The following is a 1017-nucleotide window of genomic DNA, read 5'->3' as shown; positions in this document are numbered from 1 at the left end:
CCCCAGTTCAGCGGGATCCTGGAGACCCACTTGTCGTCTCATCAGCAAGATCTCGCTCTTCAAGCAGAGCTTCAGGAACTCTTAAACAAGGAAGTCATTTCCAGAGTTCCAAGTGGGAAGGAATACGAGGGTTTTTATTCCCGGTATTTCCTTGTCCCCAAAAAAAACGGATGCAATGAGACCGATCCTGGATCTCTCGTTTTTTCAACAAATTCATACTGAAAAGATTTTTCACATGTTGACAACCAAACCGATGCTCACATGTGTTCAGTAAGGCGATTGGTTCACGTCAATCGACCTGAAGGACGCATATTTTCATGTCCCGGTCATCCCGGCTCACAGAAAATACCTGCATTTTTCTTTTCAGCAGACCCGGTACCAGTACAACCATCTTCCTTTCGGTTACACACTGGCACCATGCAGCTTCTCCAAGTGCGTAGAGACAGCACTGCAGCCTCTGCGCTCAGTGGGAATGAGAATCCTGTTTTATCTGGACGACTTGCTCCTGCTGGCCCCATCCAGACAGGAAGCAGCATCACAGACGGAGAGACTGTCAGCACACCTAAGGATGCTGGGTTTTTCCATAAACTGGGAAAAGAGTTCTCTCATTCCGGCCCAACTCATTACATATTTGGGTGTGGATCTGAACTCAGTCACCATGACAGCTCATCTGTTCCAATCCAGAAAAGAGACTCCGCTGTCGTTGTTAGCGCATGTCAGACCCCGCAGGTCAGTGACAGCTCTAACCATCATGCGTCTCTTGGGCATGATGACAGCAGCCCACACGGTGGTTCCGCTCGGGCTGCTACACACGAGACACTCACAGCGGTGGTTCTCCTGGCTAAAGATCGATCCAATATGCCACAAGCGCTGGATCGTATCAATCCCCTCCTCAGTGGAGGCGGATCTGAGCCACTGGAGGAAGCCACACACTCTTATCAGTAGGAGTCCCTCTGAGCAGAGCGACACATCACATGGCGGTCTTCACAGACGCATCACTGTCAGGGTGGGGGGGGG

The sequence above is a fragment of the Austrofundulus limnaeus genome, unplaced genomic scaffold (genome assembly GCF_001266775.1).
Source record: "Austrofundulus limnaeus strain Quisiro unplaced genomic scaffold, Austrofundulus_limnaeus-1.0 Scaffold529, whole genome shotgun sequence".
In the NCBI taxonomy this organism is placed as follows: domain Eukaryota; kingdom Metazoa; phylum Chordata; class Actinopteri; order Cyprinodontiformes; family Rivulidae; genus Austrofundulus; species Austrofundulus limnaeus.
This window is presented reverse-complemented; position numbering follows the sequence as displayed.